The 10,205-nt window shown below is 32.6% G+C and overlaps 1 non-coding gene across 1 annotated transcript; it reads left to right on the top strand.

Annotated features, from left to right (window-relative positions):
- Positions 1 to 9,491: 9,491 nt before the first annotated feature.
- TRNAS-AGA (transfer RNA serine (anticodon AGA)) lies at positions 9,492 to 9,573 on the top strand. The gene has a single exon. It is a non-coding gene; the product is annotated as a tRNA-Ser (tRNA).
- Positions 9,574 to 10,205: the final 632 nt, after the last annotated feature.

Consider the following 10,205-nt stretch of genomic DNA (forward strand, 5'->3'; position numbering starts at 1 on the left):
GCCGTCCCACGGATGGCGCCAATGTCGAGGCATGCAATGAATCTGACCTGATCCATGACGATGTTTCCACGGATTTTCGAGATAAACGAACCACGCCTTGATCTTCTTCTCCGGTTGCTTGAAACCTGCAATGGTTTTTCGGGGGTGTGGAGGTGACTGCTAAGAAATCTCAAAGATCTCTTGTTTACAGACACAAAAAAGTGGTGGTGGCTCTTATTGAGCATGACCCTTTAATAAGGAGGTGGAGACCTCCTTATATAGAGAGCCTCATGGCCACCATCATGGTACCCTAATGGGCCTAGCCCAGTTAGGGTTACCTCCACAAAACCCCCTCAGCCCAATAACATTGTATTAGTCCATATAATAAAATAAGCCAAACATAATAAATTTAGGGTCGTAAAACCGGGTTTAGTACCATACCCCTACACTTCTTAAGCAATTTTTGGTTGAAGGTCTTCAGCATATTTGTCATTTCGTGTCGTCGGAGTGTTATTCCGGTCAATTATCCGGTGTGTTTATGTAACTCTGCTATGTTGGATTTTGTAGTCGGAAAGAACGAAGAAGAAGACACCGAGTAATGCATTATGAAGAATCAAGGTGTGTTCTAGTGTTAATGTTATTAATTAGGCTTCAATTGAAGATTCCCCAATTTCTAAGGTTTTGTGTGTGGAACGGTGGATGGTGTGTTTGGCCCAGCAAAAACAATCACCGGTGAAAAGGTGTTTGATACAGAAACACACCAACAGATTATATGGCATTGAAGTTGGATTTTGTGTGGATGATTGTGTTATATTGAGTTGTTGTATTGAGATGGTGTGTTATGTTGGTTGCTAGTAGGATGCTTGGGTGGTCTGCGTACGATTTTGTTGTTTTGGTTTATCTGTTTATATTTTTTTAATATTGTTGTTTTGGTTTATGTGTAGAGATTTTTTTATAGTGAAAATTCCCTAAATGATCCTAAAGAAGAGAGAGGAAAAAAAAGATCCTATTTAAGTCAAGATTCCCAAAACAATCCAAAAAATATGTACTGAGGCGACAACTTGGAAAAATAAACGACGAAATTTTTTAACCAATCAAAATCTGACACGTGTAAAGGTTCTGACACACCAGACGAGATTTTTAAAAATCTCATCTAGTCCGACCATATTTTTAACTTAATTAACTTTTTAAAAAACAGTCTTTCAAGACGATTTTTTTATGTTTCTCGTCTGGTCCGTTCAAATTCATCTTCTTCCACATCTTCATCTCCAAAATCTCCAATCGCACCACACCAAAACCAAGAAAGCAAAAACACTGACTTTGTATATATATGTACACCATAAGTTAAAGCTCACATTTACACAAAAGATCAAACCAGGTAAACACTATAAACATTAATATATACTCATGATCATAAAACTTACTATAATATATACTCATGATCATAAAACTTACTATACCAGAAGTTCTCTACAATTTCTGGCTTCTTGAAAATCAGTTAATCTCCTCAAGATTATATACCGTCTTCACATACTCTTCTCCAATCTTCATCTTCATCTTTAAAGATTTCATGTTGGACTATTTTGGTGTGGTGAGATTGGAAATTTTGGAGATAAAGATGAAGATGAAGAAGATGAAGATGTGGAAGAAGGTAGGGATAATAATAATTTGAACGGACCAGACGAGAAACATAAAAAAAATCGTCTAGAGAGACGGTTTTTAAAAAAGTTAATTAAGTTAGAAATATGGTTGGACCAGACGAGATTTTTAAAAATCTCGTATGGTGTGTCAGAACCTTTACACCTGTCAGATTTTGATTGGTTAAAAAATCTCGTCGTTTATTTTTCCAAGTTGTCGCCTCAGTATATATTTTTTGGATTGTTTTGGAAATCTTGACTTAAATAGGATCTTTTTTTTTTCTCTCTTTTTTTTAGGATCATTTAGGGAATTTTCCCTTTTTATATGTTGTTTTGTTTAGACTATTTTTTGTTGTTCGATATAATTGTTTACGAGTATATTGTTTAATTATGATTCTTGGAGAATATCTTGATTAAAAGTGGTAACCATTTCAAATAATAAAACTCTTATATCATGTCCGGTATATTAGCAAACAATTAGGGATCACACTAACAATTGTGATTTTAAATCCATAATAAAAAATTTAACTAATTACCATCATGCCCTTGTGTGTTATATTGTATCTAATGGTTCAGATTTCTTATTACACTTTTTAGGAAAAAATGTTTTTTTTATTTTAATCTTACTATATATATATATATATATATATATATATTAAGTTCAGGAGAGAAATGATATTAATGCGAGAAATAAATATGAGCCATTAATTTTATTTTAGGTTTCAAATATCTAAAAATAAATAAAAAATGTTAATGCAACAATAAATGCATTATATCTCTTCAATTAATACAACTAGTATAATCATAATAAATATCTTTCTAATTAATATATCTAACTGTAACACCCCGTAACCGCAGCGGAAACGTAAACGGGATGCAACAGACACATCTGATATCAACAGCATTGCTTATAAAGTAAATACCACTACATTAATTTATATCATATTACATTGTTGCGAGTTTCGTTACTGTCTAGGTGTTACACACATGTTTTACCGATAAGACATTAATATATTCATTACAAAATATAGATCAGCAAGCTTCCAACAAGTAGCACAGATCATTAAGCACATATCAATCATTCCAACTTGGGCATACCTAGAAAACATGTAAAGAAAACGGGTCAACTACGAATAGTTGGTGAGTTTCACTAATTTAAATAAACACTGACAGATCATTTTAATAATCATTTATTAGTAATGTAATTATGCTGGGAACTATGTTACCCCAGAACATTTCCATTAATCTTCTGGGAACTACGTTACCCCAGAACAATAATAACCTCTGGGAACTATTTTACCCCAGAACAATAATAACCTCTGGGAACTATGTTACCCCAGAACAATTCCACACGATAACAATTTATATATTCTGTGCATCAAACCATATATATATAAATATACAAGTGTTTCCATACGATCGGTATGTACTTAAATACTTTAATAAAGACATGCTTTCCGCCCCGGGAAAATATTTAAAACGGTTCATTAAAAAAAAAGGGGGCTCGTGAAAACTCACCTTTCTGTGAGTCGGGGCGTGCTACAATGAACTGCTATAAGCCTGGATCTGTAATATGATATCTAAGTCGTTACTATATAATTCCCATAAATTAAATCCGTGCCAATCGGTACATTTGGGGACATTGTTAACCCAGTACTGTACTCGATCCGGGGACAATGTTAACCCCGTGACAGTTCTAAGGACTCAGATTGTGACATTACTTAGAGTCTGACGGTCAAAATTATTATTTTTATGTTTTCCTTGATTTGCGTGCCTAGCACGGTTATTTGTTTTTAGTTTCAAAAATGAGTTTGTTCACAACCGACCCAAAAATGGTGTTTGACTGTTATTTTAGTTAAAGTGATGAAATTAGAGCTCGGTTTGGACACCCCGTTTGGCCGCGGGGCCCGTTTCCGTCATTTAGGTGCCGGAAACAGTAAAATCGGGTAAAATTACCCAAATCATCCGAATTATTTTCGGATGATTTACTTTTATTTAATTTACTTAGTATTATGAAAATGGTCCATTTTTAGGTTTTTATATACCAGTCAGCTCGCTTATGCGAGTTTTGCCGGTTTACACGTTTTAAGCTTTAAAAATTTGTTTTTATGTTCTTTTTAGCACAAATAATTACCCGTTTAGTCTCGGGTCTTGAAATTTTGCACAAAACTTATTTTGACAGTAAGAAATTTTATAAAAATTTTCCAGATTTATTTTTTTTATATTTACATTTATTTATCTATTTTTAAACATTATTAAAACACTAAATATGTCAAAAATACCAAAAGACTTTAGAAAATTCCCAAATTTTTCTGGGACGATCTCTGCCATCCTCATAACTCCCTGGAATCTTTCCAGAACTCAAAACTCATTTTTCAAGCCGTAGAAAGCCCTAGAACTCGTTTTACCAAAAAGCCCCCCTAGACTTCTCCAACTGAGCTCAAATTTTGTGTGTGACTTTTATATGTTATAAAAAGCTTATCCTAAATTTTCCAGAATTTTTCATCAAGTTTAGCTATTTTTCACCATTTTTGGCCAAAACCGAGCATTAAATTCACCAAATATTCATCCTTTATCCAAAAATTACCAAAAATTCACAGATCTCATATTTTCATGTGTAGATCATCTCTGTGAAATTTCGTGACCCGACTCTAAGCGTACTACAATCTGTCCAAAATACATAAACCACGCGAAAACAGAACTATCTTGTGTTTTCTAGCGTTAGATCGCAAAGATCTTGGTTTCTAGCCTTTGCTAGCCACTAGATACAACACTTACAAGCACAATAACACTATACGAAGCAAGTTACACCAACAATCAAACCATTTCTTCCATAGTGTCGGTTTTGATATAAAAACAAAGGTTTTAACCGTAAAAATCCGTTCTCGACTCTTTTACTCATTTCTTGGACCAAGATCCCTTGTATAACTTGTATACATCTCTTGATCATGCAAGAGTCGGTTTCATCTCGGGTTTTCACCCGTCTTTCACTTGGAAATTCATTTTTAAAGATTTTAACCATAAAAATTCGTTATTGACACTTTTAACTCGTTTCTTGGACCAAGATCCCGTGTATAACTTGTATACATCACTTGATCAAGCAAGGATCGGTTCCATCTCGGGTTTTCACCCATATTTCACTTGGAACCTCTTGTTCTTGCAAAACAACTCAAAATTAAGAAATCAACACCAAATATTATGCATTATAACATGCTTATACCTTGTGTTCTTGGTTAAAAGTGATGAATTTGGATGAACACTTGAAATGTATGAAGAGATTTGAGAGAGTTTGATATTGTAAAAAAAAATGAAATGATATTATGGAAGGGGTGGGCCGATCGGTCCACCATATGGGGTGGGATGGGACCCACAAGTCCATTCTAAGCCACATATTCGGATTTCCGTAATCCGGATAATGTTTGGATAATCTGGTTCAGTTCGTTTCTCGTTTAAACGCGTAATTCGGCTTAAAACGAGCCCAAAATGGTCGTTTTTCGGGTTAAAATAAAATTTACATAAAACCGACTTAAAAACTTTAAAAAAAACTTAACCCATGACGTTTATTGACTTAAATCATCATATTATTAATAATTACACATCTTTTTCGGCTTGATCGATCGTCTCTTGCTTGGTTTGATGTTAAAGGTTTCGTTTATCGTACCGACGTACTAATAAATCGAAATCCTTTTTCTGTGCTATAATTCACTTATCCGGAAGCATTAATACTTCGTAAACATCACTAAACATTATATACTTCGTCTATAATGTAATTCCCGATTCGTTCGGGTTTCAATAATCGTTCATTGGTTAATTGTAATTCCAATACGATTCACTATATAATCGAGTATGATTCGTACTATGAATCATATATACTCGTATAAACGTACTATAACTCATATAATCAATATTAAATGACACGTTAATAGTATATACCTGGATTTGCCGGAATCGTTACACTAACTAAGTTAACTATAATAGTTAAAAAGATAAAAACATTAATTTAATTTAATTTTTTTATTTACACCCTCTTCATTTTATCAAAAAAAGTATTCACATAATACTATTTCTTTATATTAAAAAACAAATTTTTTTCACTCAATTATTAACATATATTAACGTGTTTTTTAACAATAAATATCAAAACATAATGTATATTTTTTTCAACCGATATGCCTATAAAAATTATTGTCATAAATAATAATAAAAATATCATACAAATGTATCAATTAAGTATAAACAATAAATATACAACATACACAAAGTTATATAACATACATTTGTTTTGAGCAATAAAAACGCATAACATGCAAAAAAAACATACAATTGACATATGTAATTCGACATCAACAATTATATTATCATCATCATCATCATCGTACTCAGTAAATCCCACCAATAGCAATGCTATGATATGGTCTGAGGAGGTAAGATGTTGACAACCTTACCTCTACCCCGTAGGAATAAAGAGGCTGCTTCCAGTGAGACCCTCGGCTCGATAGTAGTTTTGCATCAAGCATTGGACATAAGACACGTAACACTCAACCATTGGGACACCCGTCGATTGGTGCATGTACCTTTGTCTTTCGGCCATCAAACAATTATATAAACTACACAAAGATACACATATGCTATACGTGTGTAGGTTATATGTTTTCTTATTCTTAGAACAAGTGTATGTTATATATTTTTTGTAGGTTGTATATTTTTATTGACATTTAATGCAAACATGTGTAAGATATTTTTTGTATTATTCATCACAATGTAACTACGTGTTGATGGATATTGATATGTTGAGTTGGAAGAAATTGGTTTTGAATTAAAAGAAATTTTAATGTATGAATAAATTGTATTTGTGTGAGATAAATTTTTGTGTGTAGGTTATATGTTTTTCGTGTGTATGTTATATGTTTTCGTGTGCGTGCGTATTTTATTGATGATGAATTTTTGTGTGTAGGTTATATGTTTTTCGTGTTTAGGTTATATGTTTTCTTATTCTTAGAACAAGTGTATGTTATATGTTTTTGTGTAGGTTGTATCTTTTTTGTTAACATTTAATACAAATATTTTTTATTATTCATCACAATGTAAGTACATGTTCATGGATAATAATATATTGAGTTGGAAGAAATTGGTTTTGGATAGAAAGAAATTTTAATATATAAATAAATTGTACTTTTGTAGGATAAAAAATTAAGAGACAAAATATAAGTTATAAAAATAAATTAGTTCTTAATATTTTCCGATAATAATAATTTGATTAGTTATATTAATTAAATATATAACTATTATGGTTTATTAGTTATATTAATTGAAGGAAGAGAATGCATTTATATTTTTTACTTATCTTTAAGCATTCAAAACCTAAAAACAAAACTAGTGAACCATATTCATTTCTCGCAATAATATTATTTCTCTCATGAACCATCCCCTATTATGTGTGTGTGTGCGCGTGTATATATATATATATACACACATACATACATATAGTATATTCTAAATATATTATTCATTAAAACTTGTTTTTGGCAGTTATTTGAAACATTTTCTTTTTATAGTAAACATTGTTTGAAATCGATTAGTTATATTTTGTCAAAACCTGATAGAAACCCAACATGTTTTGGGCCATGCATACCCAATAGGTGTTGTCAAAACCCGATAGGAAACCTGAAACATGATGGGAAAACCCTACCTGTCGGGTAATTATCCAATTAAAACCCGATGGTTTGGGAAGGGTTTGGTACGAGCTTTAGTAATTGGGTATGGGTTTAGGAATACCTAAACCCGATCTATTGTCATCCCTACTTAGCCATCATCCCATACGGCAGGCCAATGGCATAAATCAAACCATATATACACGATAAAATTTACATAAATGATTCTTCCTTTTCTAAGGCATTTGCAATCGAAATGTGAGACGGCCTCCCTCTCGCGTTTCTAACTATAGTCTTCGTGAACAAAACATCACCTCTTTTGAAAGTCCATAGGCTTTCCAAACATGGCAACGCCCCGAGGGTTAGGACCATAGACACTCCTACAAATACTCGTTACAGTTGATTTAACTATAAAATGAGTAATAATCAGTAAACTAGTCTTTTATGACAACAAATTTGATATTTGCATTTAACATCAAAGAATTAAACTTATATTTTTTACTTTTGAGTGTGCATCTTTTAGTAATTTTAAAACCACGAACCGAAATACATTTAACTGATCAACAAATTTTCTCGCTTTCAATGTAAGTTCTAGAAAGTTCAAAACAGACATTACATTAACCATCTATGAACACTCATAATCCAGAATTGCTTCCGAAATGTTCACCGTCTTTGTCCAAACACTGGCAATGACCCGGGTATAATTAAAAGTCCAAAAATTTGCAATTGAGATGTAAGAGCGCCTCCCTCTTGCATTTCTCATTCATACTATTGTCGTAGTGAGCAAAACATCACATCTCTCTTCAAAGTCCATAGGCTTTCTAATAATAATATACCCTAGAGACCTAAGGTAGGCTCGTGGGCATACCTGATATATTTCAATACTTTCCAAACATACCAACGACCAGAGCGTTAGGACCATAGACACTCCTACAAACATTCATTGCTATTGATTTATAAAATGAGTAATCAGTATACTAATATTTTATTATGACAACAAATATATTTGATATTTGCATTTATAACATCAAAGGATTAAACTTATGAATTTTACTTTTGAGCGTGTATCTTTTAGTTAATTTAAAACCAATTAACTAGTTACAAACCGAAACACATTTAACTGATTAAACCAATTTTCTCGATTTCAATATAAGTTTTAGAATGTTCAAAACTAATATTACGTTAATCATCTATGAACACCCATAATCCTGAATTGATTCCAAAGTGTTCACATCTTTGTCCAAAACTGTTTTGTCTCACCAACAAGTCAACAACCTCATTTTTCGGATTATTAATCGTCGATCTAGATGTCACCAAGACAATTCCCGAAACGAAACACTTGTGTAGGTTCTCGTTATCATTCAGGCTTCAATCAACCACCACAACACTTCTCTCAGTTACCTTTACTTTGAATGGTCTAGTGTTCTATGGTCTTAGCAGCAACCACAACCATTATCGCATTCACATTTAGACCGCTACTCACCTACTCCATTCGTTCATTGGACCTGCGAACCCGGAAGTAACAAGTTGTGTGCATACTGCATACAAACACCTTAATTCGCAAATTCAGTACCATCAAAACACTTGTTAAAGAAATTATGAATAGTGCTCAATGAGTAATCATTTTTAATTAGGGTTGGTGCCATCCTGTAAAGAACTACATAAAAGAGATTTTGTTTGATTCATGTATTTGGAATAATTGACTTGGGTCTAATAATATTTGGTCGGCTAAATAACGAACATTAATATACTTCCTTCAATAATTGCAACATCCCTCCTGAAAAACTGCATACACATATTTTGTGATAATTACTATATGCAAATTTATAAGATTTACAAAAGAATTTAACCCAACAAAATGGTATATGTTATCAAACACTTCATCATATGCCTCCCACTTGAATCGCAATCAGTAGGCTACACCATAATTAATTAACGTCGTAGGTCAAACTACTAGGAAAGCATAAAACATCTTTTTACCAGCGACACAAATAGGCAAATACCATATTCACTCAATATTCAAGAACACATTTATTTTTTCTCTAAACCGACCCACTTGAACCGTTTTTTCTCTTCAACTACATCTATATAGTAAATAATTTTCTCAAGTCTCAATTACACCTTTTTACATAAAATACTCAATAAATTGAGTATGCAACATTTAAGGTATCTTGATAACAGTTTATCACATTATATACAAAACTAACAATTACAAAACAAAAGCGTGGTCGTGCCTGAGTGGTTATCGGGCATGACTAGAAATCATGTGGGCTTTCCCCGCGCAGGTTCCAATCCTGCCGACCACGTATGATATATTTTTTTATTTTTTAATCATTTTCTTTTTACTATTTTTACTTTTTTTTTCTAGTTTTTGGTTATCCGTGAAATGTACAAATTGGTGCGATTAAGTAATAAGTATGGTAAATACTATAAAAGCATAACATGGTTGGGCTTATGTTTCAGTTAGTCATCAAGTAATTCTTTTGTTTGCCCACCCGTTAAATATTTGTTGGGCTTATGTTTCAGTTAGTCATCAAGTAATCTTGTTCAAACTTAAGTAATTAACTTCTATAGGTTCATGTGTGCTCATTGACGGAGCCTTGAATTCTTTTCTATAGGTTTGTTGTTGGGTGGTTAGTTTTATTAACAATTCAACGCCAAAGTTTTCATGTAAGGACTGACCGAGTGGAATAAAGAACCAAACCTGGTCAATCCCATGCGCCCCGCTAATTATTAACCAATTTTCTTTGTTTCATTTTAAGTTTTAAAAAGTAATAAACTAATATTACATTAACCATCTATGATGACCCTTAATCCGAAAGCGTTTTCAAAATGTGCAATGTCTTCCTTCCAAACCTATTATGTCTCACCAGCAGGTCAACAACCTCATCAGTCGGATTATGAGATATTAATCGTAGATCTAGATGTCACCAAGACG

This window comes from Bidens hawaiensis, unplaced genomic scaffold, assembly GCF_021521415.1.
Source record: "Bidens hawaiensis isolate Kalapana, Puna unplaced genomic scaffold, B.hawaiensis_p1.1 tig00052246_1, whole genome shotgun sequence".
Taxonomy (NCBI): Eukaryota; Viridiplantae; Streptophyta; class Magnoliopsida; order Asterales; family Asteraceae; genus Bidens; species Bidens hawaiensis.